Here is a 9,568-nt window from a genome sequence, read left to right as displayed (position 1 = left end):
TTATTTAACAACCTTCTTTTCTTTACTATCAACCCTCACAATAAATACAGTATGTTAACAGCGATAAACACAGAAATCAATGGAAAAAAAACTTTAAAAGTATCACATCTTAGTTTGTTTATCAGTGTTAGCAAAAAAAAAAAAAAAAAGATTTAAAGCTTCAAATGATTTTTTTAATTTGTTTCTGTGTTTCACAACAGCAACTGTGTTCCCAAAATGAACTTAACCCCTTATAGTAAACTACAGACAGAAATAGAGACAAAACATATCTTGTATTAATTATTATGTTATCTCGTACAGCAAGTATTATCTGGGCTTCTTCCATTAGACACTATTATGTTTACACAGCATATGTCAACTGTTACAAGCCAAACACTCTCTGTGGAGGTATTTGTGGTGATATTAGAGATGTTTTTCATCACCTTATTTCATTATTTAAAAAGTAAAGCGACAGATGTATCTGTTTACCTTCTTTTTATGAGTGGATCGGGGTGATTCCTTCAGTTTAGTTCAGTGACTCCGTGTTGTAATTGTGCATCTGCATTGTCACTACTATCCACAGCATGACAGCTGGTCTGAAACATGAGAATGACTCATTTTAGTGCTTGTGGTGCTCAGTGGCTTTTCATCCTCGTTAATGCTCCTGGCAATAAATGCTCCATTCACACAGCTGCTCTTGTTAGCGGCCTTGAAAAAGTTAGAACAGTTTGTTTTCAGTATCACTGCCTTCATGTTTGTCCTCCTAATCTCTGTTGTCTTTGGGCCAGCTTTTTACACAATGCAAACAGTTGTTGCAGGGGTTTTTTTTTAATCAAACTGTATGTCTGTCAGTTTTTGCTCGTGTCAACCGTTGTGTTAGATTTAAGTGTTTTGACCTAGTTGAGTGGGTGCTTTAACATACATGTGACACAAGAATCACACACGGTTGACCTTCAGTGATGTGCTTCATATGGAACCAAAGAAGCAAACAGACCTCAGTGGTTGCATGCTGTTGGGGAGAAACTTTCTGTTAAAGCAGAAAAAGGATGCAAACAGGCGCAGACTGTTTTTATTGAACGTAGCCTGGGTGAGCGGCATAGTGGTTTTGATATTTGGGGGCTTTGATTTTCCTGATGAAATATAAACATAAGAGTTGATTTACAGATTCTTTTTAATCTTAAATCTTGATTTTACTTTTTGATGTTCAGATTCAAGTTGGGTTACTAAATACATTCAAATTTGAGATGTTCAGAAAAATGTGGATGCATCTATATTTGGATAAAAACCAACATTAGCACTGTTGTTGAAGTAGCAAAAAAAAAAAAAAACATTGATATCATATATATTAGCATGCCTTTGAACAGAAAAGGGGGATGATGTTCATCTCTGGCTGAGACAGAGTTTTACTTGACTAAAACTCTGTGCATTAATTGAATTTAGAGCCAACACTTTAGGATCCATTTGGGTGCAATCTAACAAACAGTAAAGGCTCTTAGTAAAGAGACATTACTTAAAGCTAGGGATTGTTTTATTACCTAAAGATCACAGTACTCCTCATCATGTTTTGTTTTTCTTAATTCCCACTTACTTAAAGGCAGTTTTTCCGTGAGCTTCTGTGAAAACCTTCCAGTAGATGGGGCCCTAACCTTGATTTTAGCTGCAGCAGCAGCAGCCGACCAGCTGTTGCTGCTGCTACATAAAGGGGCAGCATTTCCTACTTTCCATTATCAGACATGATCATTTCAGAAGGCAAGGACACAACTCATTTAGTGGTATACGCTAAACAATTGTCGATGTGATTTTGTCATGCTTTTTTTGTCCTCATACTGTCAGTCAAGACAACAGCACCCCTTCCTCCCTGACAGATGAGGCTGAGCATGTGATTAGTGGCAGGATGAGTAATAAATCTCTAGAAATGGAACCAGTGTTGCTCATCAGGCAGTGAGCCTCTGCAGATGTGAGGCAAACACAAGGTGTGACTGATTCAGGCCTGTTCAGTGGGACAGGAAAACACACCACAAAATCCATAGCACTTCAGAGACTCAATTGATAGCAGAGGTTCCAATACCTGTCCTCAGTGCACATGGTATGTCCTTGAAGTTGCCAATATTGCTGGGACAGATAAACCAGAGGGTAGTGAAGAAAGTTGAGGGGAACTATAGTAGAGTTTGTTGCAGTGTGCCTGTTCTCTGTTCAGGAATGAGACCAAAATGAACAATATTGTGACCCCTAGTTTCTTTTGTATTACACAGAAAACTGACCGTTCTTATTTACTACCTAAAACATTGTATTGCCTTTAACTAAATAAAACAATGATTTACTGCTAGCATTCTGTTGTGCGATAAATATAAGAAAACATAGCAATTTCATAAAACAAAAATGTTTTTTTTCCTAGCCATAAAGATTATTATAAAAAAATCTGCAAGCACTATCGAATCAAATGATGAAAGATCTAGAGAGCCTCGACTGTTCTGAAAAAAAAAATAAGATATAGCATGAATGATTGGCCTCTATATTGACCAAGTTATGAGCTCAAAAGTGAAGGTAGTGAAATTACCCTGAAAATCTCTTACGGTTAATTGGGTTGAATGGCGTACAAAAAGTGCGTAAACTGAATTTTAAATGAGATTTAGTGGTTCTCAAGTACAGAGTATTTCTTTGGTGGCAATGACCTGCTGGCAGCCACATCTGCTGATCCCTCCTTTAAATATTGTTTATGCTGGCATGCTGTCCTGGCACAACAGTAGGAGAAAATGGCTCTATGAAAGGACTCACTCCAACATTATATACTGTAACTTATCCAGCTGTAAGTTCCCACAACATTTTCTCAGAGTTATTTACTTGCAGCCACATCACTGGAACAAACAATTCATGAAATCACAAGCCATGTTGCATGTGATTCTATTACATCACAAACAACGTGTCTCTTCATAAAAAAAAAAATCATCTCACAAGGACGTATATATTAATACATGAATGCATCATGTTGGTTTTTTTATAATGCTTTAACAGCCCGAGTGATTATTGTCATGCATTTTTTTAACTGTTCACATGAGCCTATAGTAGTCCAAATGTTCCCAAGCACTGGTCCTGTATTAATTTGAACTTCCAGATTAGTTAATCTAGATTTAATTAGTACTGAATACGTTTTATTCGATTTAACCCGAATTGTATGTCTTATATTTTTCAAACTCTAGTAAAACTGTAATTACAATAACAATATGGTAAGATTGTTTTTATTATACAATTGATTTTGTCAAAGATGTAGTTGGACTTTTGGGGAAATACAGTCTTTCAAGAACGAGATGAGAATATTGACACCGCTGTAATTTAGCCTAGTATAGTATGAAGATCAGAAGCAAAAAGAAAGGAAAAGGGGAAACCATTTGCCAGTAACATTGTAAGGCACAAAAATAGACCTACCTGCACCGACACAGCTCACTAATTAAAAGTCGTAACTCGAAACTGAAATGTAAAAACAACATGCTGTTTTAAATGGAGTTCAGCGACTTCCTGCAGACTCATAGGAGCCCCATGCAGACCAGCCATGAAAAGAAGAGAGGATGTGATTCTTGAAAACAGGAGTATTTTGCAGAATATGTGATGACAGTAGATTGATTTTATGGCAAATAATAATAATATAATAATAACAATCATTCTTGTCCAAGAAATTTAGAGACTCTTTTATCGTTGCTTGCTTGGGTTCGATTCAAAGTATTTGCATTGAAGGGAAATGCTGTGAAAAGATACTGGAACCTTCTGCTCCAACAACTTTTAGTTTTGGTGACAGATGATAAATGGTATTTAACAGGAAGTGACATCAGCGGGCACAAAAAAAACCAGCCAACATGCGAGGACTTTGTTTGTTTGCCAGAGGATGTCATACTTCATACATGTTTGGGTTTGGGATAACACGGGTTAATTTTTTAAAACTGTGATCACACTAACATATGAGATGGCATGATGACGTTTATTGATGTGGATAAAGGTTAGTTTGAGCGTTGTGCTGCCAAAAGCTGAGAGAAAAAAATAAATTTGTAAAGAGTAACTCAGGAGAGACACTCCACATGAAGCCAGCCTCTCAGAAACAAGTGGGATGTTCTGAGTGTGTTACAGTGATTATTTGGAGAGTTTACAGGGCTTGCAACATTCTTCAGTATTGGAGAAAGCTGTTGTTCATGTCGCTCGCTGCTCCCTTCATCCCTTACGTACCTCTTTTTGGGCCATCTTCGGGGGCTTTCCTCCGATGCTGGTCATGTGTGCAGCTGGGGATGGAGGCCATGCAACGCTAATCCTCCTCCCCAGCTCAGGAAAGTACCCTGCCTCCCTGTGCAGAACGAAAAAAACAAAGAGCTGAGTGTGACTGCAGCCTCCGGGGTTCAGTGCACCCACCAGAACATGTCCAAGAGTCACAGCTTGCTGCTCCCTCCTACCCAACTATCCATGCATGACTCTCCTTCTCTCCCGTGCTTTCTCTCTTTGACCCTCTTTTCAACCTATGAAAGGCACGTATGATTGCAGACGACTCTTGCTTTTCCAGAGCAGAGAGAGAGGACTTTACAAGGTTAAAAGAGAGGACACATACAGCACAAAAGAGTAAAAGAATATCGTCATTTGACTTCATTCCACATGAATGTGTCATTGCAGTGACATGGTCTAAAACGCTGAATGGAAACACACAGAAAATGTAGAAAAAAAACAAACTCTAATCGATGACCCTAGAATTAGTTAAACATAACAATAAGAAAGAAAAGTAGACATACAAGCACATACAGCATTCAAGTCATAAATGCAGCCATGATCCCCCTCCCCCCAAATGAATTATGGGAGTTGCAAACAAATGTAATCTCTGTACTCTCATATTAGCAGTGAAACATTTGTCATTTTTATTCCATTTGTCACTTGAAATATTGCGTTCACACACTCTGAACTGTGTTACTCCCTTTGGTGATCTGTCTATTTTAAAAAGACAGGGTAATTTTCCAAAACATAAAATAATTAACAGGTGAGAAAAAAATAGGCAGACTGTGAACAGACAAGGGATATACAGGTACATTAAGTAACTCAAATAGAAATAGATCTTCCCTGCTTGTCTCCGTTAATGTCCTGTGTTGTTGTAGTTGTTGTTGTTGCTGCTGCTGCATAATGCCCACTTCCTTCATCTTGAAGGCCGCAGTCCAGACCACAGCTGACCACAGCCACAGGTGACCTTGAAATGTTCTGATCACTGATATCCTGTTTCTAATGAGAATTCACTGACCATCACGTCCCATCAGGTGACATGTATTTATATTTCTACTAACATGGACATAAACATGATTGTTTATTACAGTTATTTTGCCATTTTTTTTATGATACAAACACTGTAATTAGAATATTTATAGGAGTAAAGTATTACTTGTGCATTTGTAGCACTTTCAGTCCCCTCATTGGATATATTTTTGTATCACCGCATCACATGAAATTTGGTGGACTTAGGTCTGTTTACAATGAGATTTGGTGAGTACGACATTAGAGGATTGTATGCTGTGTTTCTGTGACACTTCCATTGTAGGTTTAAAAATGAACAGAAGTGGAACATATTATTGTAATGTAATCAAATGAATCCATTTCCTTTTCAGTTCTTTCTCCCTTTCAGACATTTTTGAATCATCATTCATCCACACTAGAATTCCAACTTCTGGAGCTGACCTGTGCCAATCACTTCCTGGTGAAGGGGTGGGGTTATGATGGTGTCAGCACAGCTGGGGGGTGATTTCAGGGAACACAATGTTAGAATAGAAAAAGTTTATAGGACTGAGCCATTGGTGAAAATAAAATGTTTTCCTTGTTGAAGTGGAGAAGCTGTTCATGTCAAAGTACCCCACATACTGTGCATGATAATGTAAAAAAAATAAAAAATAATAATGGTAAATAAAAAAACAAATAAAAAAACGAAAACATTTGGGTTCTTTACAGGATCAAAACACGCAGAGTTTTCTGGCTTAACCTGGTATTAGATTGGTATTGTTGAAACAAGTGTAAAACTTCGAAACAAGTGAAACAGCCTTGGATCAAACTGGCAGATATATATACATTTCATTCTAGGTTGTATACCTATGAAATGTGGAATAACTTGTCTGGGTGAGTACCTTTTCAGTCAATGCGTTTGTTACCCAACGTCCGTGCGTAATTACGCATTTGGCGGATTTTTGACTTTAGTATTTACGAAGTGAGTGTCATGTTTATGAGAGCCAGAGCGTATTTGTTTGCAGGGAGGTTGGCTGGCTACGGGCAGAGTTAGTTGAAAACCCCCTCCTCTCTCTCTTTCTCTCTCTCCCTCTCTCTCTCTCTCTTCAGCTGCCGCGATATTTTCCAGCTCTGGAGCCTCAACCGCACAGCTCGATCGATTCGCATTGATTGTCCCTGACGAGCTGCTCCACTTTCTAGCCAATGTCAGCCAGTCTGCGATCGGGAAGGAGAGAAATGAAGGAAAATCTCTGCCGCCCTGGCGGTGTCATTTCCACACACTTGGGTTGGCCGCCTGCCAGCAGACAGGACAGCTGAAAGAGGTGGAGTGGACTCTGGGGCTGAGCAAGAGGAGGAGCAACCGGGGATGAGACTGATTTCTGTCAGCCTTGCATGGTGTAACCTCTGCTCTCCAAATGAATTGATGGGAACTGAGTTCACCCATGTTTACCCTCCATCACCCTGTATCCTTTTTGACAAATAGGTCACCCCTGGAAAAAAAAAAATATAGGCTATAATATCTATCCCAGCTGTCACGACAACCTCTAATCATAAAACACTATAAACAATAACATAACCCTTCCTCTAGACGGTTTTGTGTCGCTTAAACAATCCGTAGGAAATTTTATAATATATGAATAACCTCTAGAACCAAAAGAGTATCATACAGTATCACAATTTCATAAAGAGTCAGTAATCACTCAGGCAGGCTAAATTCATCATCTGTCAGCCCACAGTTTTATTTTGAAACGACGGCTCTCTCCCCAGCTGTCCTGACTGAACCGTACTCTCGGTTTGTTGTTGCCTCAGTTGAAGCGCGCGCACCGCAGGAAAGTCCAGTTCGGTTTTTCCGTGAAGCTCCAAAAATCTATGAAATGTGTTTGCATGTTCCTCTCTGCAAGCGGGGATGTAGAGGTGGGATTGCAAGGACCGAGAAAGCTCGGGGAACCCACGCGTTCAGCCTCTGAGAAAGTACGCTTTTCCAAAATAACTGACGGTGATTATTTTTTTTCTTTTCAGATTTGTAATTAAGACACAGGCACTCTGTAGGATTGTGTTCTCGGAGAAGAAGCTTTTTTTCCTGCCCTTTTCTTTTTTTTTTTTTTGTCACCATTCTGCACGGCAGGCTGAGAGACGGACCGCTCGGACTGTGGGAGCCCTCCCCTCTGCTCGGATCTGCTTTGGTAGGTGCGAATAAAATGGGCCCGTGTTTGCAAATATGCAGATACATGGAAGAGGAGGGAGGAGGGGTCGGATAGGGGGGATCATACTTTGTTGAAGTCTGCTGAAAGTTGGGATGTCATCCTCTTATAGAATCAAGTTATAGCAGGGTGAACCAGGCTGCTTCTGAAATGTGCGACTGCAGACCATATGCTGGTACCGCAGATAGGCTCCTGTGCTCATAGATTCTCCAGTCCAGACAACAGCCAGTGATTCCGATCTAATTGAAATAAGAAATAAGAAATAAGAATACAATTGCCAGACATGTATTGATGCTTTCGCTCTGGGGAGAAGGAGATGTTTTACAAGCTGCTCTCAGTATTTCAACTACAATCTCCATTTGTCTTTATTGAATAAGTCGCCGCCAGGTCAGACACGGGGCTCCACTGGACCGAAAGTCAGATGGTTTATTATGAATCAGCTGTTAATGATGCGCACTAAACTTTGCGCTTAATGAAAGGAATAATCAACGCGCAATAGAGTCGGATCGTGATTTCCTTTGACATCACTCTCTCTGTTCCTCTTGTAATTGAAACTTTTATTTCCTATCACTAAAACATCAACTAGTAAATGGATGTCATCGGTTTCCATTCATGTAGAAAGAGCAGGAGAAATCATTGTTTTGAATCATATATAGTTATTATTTCTCTTAATGTGTGTGTTGTTGTTTTTTTTTCTCCTCCGGGCATCATTAGAAAGTTCCCAGGTACAGCTTTCGTCGCGCTACCCGCAGATTTACAGTTAGCCCCCTCCTGCAATCCGCCACCGGTATCGCAGCTCCAAGTGCTCCATATGTTGGCGAGTAATTTGAAGTCACAGTATGCGCGGCGTGGTTGTTTTTCTCCCCTAACTTTTTGTGTGCATTGTCTAATTAGGGAGAATAAGACGCAGCAGGTTATGGACAATGGATGAAGCATTTAGTCTAATTATTGTCACCAGGCTTTCTAACTTCCTCTGCGTGTGTGCGCGCGCGTCAGTCGACAGGAGGTGGGAGGAATAGGGAATGTGTGGCTCACCGTAGACAAGTAAAGAGTCCGCAGACAGCGCGTCTGAATGGTGGGGAGGAGGAGGAAGAGGAAGAGGAGGGGTGGGGGCTGCATTTGCATCGTGCGACGCCTGAACTAATGCATTAAGTATTCTCGCGTCTCCAGAGGTGTAAGTCAGCTGCTGCGGAGTTTGTGTGCAAACCACAAAATGATTCATAACCAGGCAGGAAATCAGAGGATATTTTTTCCCCACCTCCGTTTTAAGCTGTCTGCGATTACCTGGCACCTGCGCAGGCAGTGACGTCAGTGGCAGAAACATTCAGGAGTTACTTCAGTGCTCTCGTGATTCACACATGGACACATGCACAGTTTAGTTGTGAAATGCACCTTTCAATTTTGACCCATTAGGTGCCCAACCAGTCACGGGAGGTTAATTATCGTCAAACTAACAGCAATTTATTTTTAGAATCAGTAACTCAGGATTTATCATCACTTCCTGAAAGAAAGTGCCATAGAGTCAGACATGTGGGTAAATATTTCAGCAACCATAACCCCAGATTGATGGGATGTTATGGCTAAATGCATTCCTCCTTTCTTTATGATTCCACTTATTGATCAAATTAGTCAATAACTGAACCAACCAAACAAACATCTATCACTTAGCTGTCTGTATATTGTGGACTGACGTTTATTTGAATACACACATCTGTGTTTAGCATCTTGGCACAGCAGCTGGTGTAAAACCCGAGATGAAAAATCAGTTTGAAAATGTCTTTTTGAGGTAGTAACAAGCCAGTTAGTTTCTGAGCTACAACAAACTGTGAGCAGCATGTTAATGTTAAATTGGCTGTTTATCTTCATGCAAAAATCACAGTCTTGGCGACATTCACCAGTACACCACTGTGTTAGTTCAGAAGTACTCATCATTTTCTAGTGTTGTGAATGTTGACTCCATGAAAGAACTACTCCATTCACAAATTATTTAAGTTTGCCATTTTCTTTATAAATGTTCCAACTAAACTGGAAAACTCTTCTCGATTTGTATGCACCAAAGAAGGAGATTTATGGGGGCTTTTGAATGGTTTTACAATGATTTGATGCACTCTCATATCCAGCTTTGCGTCAAGTATAAGAATATATTTTACATCTGTCCC

At 39.9% G+C, this 9,568-nt stretch overlaps 1 protein-coding gene across 3 annotated transcripts in view; it reads left to right on the top strand.

Moving 5' to 3' along the window:
• The window catches only part of cxxc5a (CXXC finger protein 5a), a 42,530-nt gene that overhangs the window by 14,029 nt on the left and 18,933 nt on the right, over positions 1 to 9,568 (top strand). For all 3 annotated transcript variants that reach the window (XM_069146458.1, XM_069146457.1, XM_069146459.1), the window contains exon 2: positions 6,319 to 7,391. The gene's annotated coding sequence lies outside the window, so the exon portion shown is untranslated. The remainder of the gene's footprint in view (positions 1 to 6,318; positions 7,392 to 9,568) is intronic.

This window comes from Embiotoca jacksoni, unplaced genomic scaffold, assembly GCF_022577435.1.
Source record: "Embiotoca jacksoni isolate LCO1_2020_lvr unplaced genomic scaffold, fEmbJac1.0.p SCAF_13, whole genome shotgun sequence".
Taxonomy (NCBI): Eukaryota; Metazoa; Chordata; class Actinopteri; family Embiotocidae; genus Embiotoca; species Embiotoca jacksoni.
The sequence above is the reverse complement of the archived record's forward strand: the minus strand, read 5'-3'. Positions and strand labels throughout refer to the sequence as shown.